Source organism: Phoenix dactylifera, unplaced genomic scaffold (assembly GCF_009389715.1).
Source record: "Phoenix dactylifera cultivar Barhee BC4 unplaced genomic scaffold, palm_55x_up_171113_PBpolish2nd_filt_p 001762F, whole genome shotgun sequence".
Classification (NCBI taxonomy): domain Eukaryota; kingdom Viridiplantae; phylum Streptophyta; class Magnoliopsida; order Arecales; family Arecaceae; genus Phoenix; species Phoenix dactylifera.
The window spans coordinates 48,783-50,440 of NW_024069060.1; the positions used below are offsets into that span (position 1 = coordinate 48,783).

The 1,658-nt window shown below is 37.0% G+C and overlaps 1 non-coding gene across 1 annotated transcript; it reads right to left on the reverse strand.

Annotated features, from left to right (window-relative positions):
* Positions 1 to 847: 847 nt before the first annotated feature.
* TRNAD-GUC lies at positions 848 to 919 on the reverse strand. The gene has a single exon. It is a non-coding gene; the product is annotated as a tRNA-Asp (tRNA).
* Between the last annotated feature and the right edge of the window lie 739 nt (positions 920 to 1,658).

Consider the following 1,658-nt stretch of genomic DNA (forward strand, 5'->3'; position numbering starts at 1 on the left):
AACCAAAAGAGAGCTCGGTGGGAGAGAAGAAAGAAAAAAGAAACAGAGCATTGCTCTGTTCTTTTGGAGAAGAAAGAAAGAAAAAAAAATAATATTTTATGTTGTTCCACCGTGGGAGAGAAAGGGAGAAGTGTTCTTTTTGATTTTTTGTTATTTCTTTTTTTTATTTTATTTGCAGAAGAAAGGCAGCATCAAGCCACCAATCTTCATTTCTACCTTTGTAATCAATTTATTTTTATGAAATCTAGCAAAATTTCTTTCATGCAATCCCTGTTCTAGGTTCAAGTTAATTTCTGTTTTCTTTTTATGAAATCTTTTAATGCAATCCATTAATTTTTCTTTTATGCAATTCATGTTTTAGGTTAAGTTTAATTCCTGCAGTTTGTTTTATGCATTCAAAAATTCTCGTTTTAATTGCAATTTATGAAATCTTCTTTCATGCAGTCTATGTTCCAGGCTTCAATCTCCCTAAGCACTGTTGTCATCCATTTTAATTTATGCAAAAAAACTCTTCTTTTCCATTAAATATATAAATGCTTTTTGAATCTAAGTACATATCTTCTAGTTAATTTTAATTAAAAATCATTCTACGATAGACTAGAGAATCTATCAACATCCCCGACGTAATGTTTTTCTTTTGATATTCAAAAATCGCTTTTGAATCCGAGTGAACATTTTTATTTTTAAGCAACTCCAATCGCCTCCCTGTGGATCGACCTCTTACGACCACTATTCTTCGAGTAGAACAGGTAAGAGTAAATTTAAATTTAAACTTTGTTCGTCGGTTCTAACAACGATCTGTCTAGCGTATTTTTAGGTAGGCAGGAAAGGACGAACAGAATTTTGGCGCCGTTGCCGGGGATCGAACCCGGGTCACCCGCGTGACAGGCGGGAATACTTACCACTATACTACAACGACCAAATGTTAGAACGTCTAGCTGGCCACTCCCATTACTGTTTCCTCGATGGTTATTCTGGATATAACCAAGTCCCTATCGAACGTGAGGATCAAGAGAAAACCACATTCACCTGTCCTTATGGCACTTTTGCTTATCGTCGCATGCCTTTTGGGCTATGCAATGCACCAGCTACATTCCAACGGTGTATGATGAGTATTTTCTCCGACTTGGTAGAGAAATTTTTAGAAGTTTTCATGGATGATTTTTCTGTATTTGGATCCAATTTTGAGGAATGTCTACACCACTTGACACTTGTGGTAGAACGCTGCAAACAGAAAAACTTAGTTCTTAACTGGGAGAAGTGTCATTTCATGGTAGAATCAGGTATTGTTTTAGGACACATTGTGTCACAAAGGGGAATTGAGGTGGATAAGGCCAAAGTAGAATTAATTGCTAAATTGCCACCTCCCAAAACTGTTAGGGAAGTCAGATCCTTTTTAGGGCATGCGGGTTTTTACCGCCGCTTTATCAAGGATTTCAGTAAATTGTCGAAACCCTTATGCGATTTGTTGGCGAAAGATGCTACTTTTAATTTTTCGCCAATTTGTATAACTGCTTTCGAAAGACTAAAGTCTGAACTAACTTCAGCACCCATCATAAGGAGTCCTGATTGGAGTCGTCCTTTTGAAATCATGTGTGATGCATCTGATTATGCCATAGGTGCTGTCTTAGGTCAGCGAGTAAAGAAGCTTCCCCATG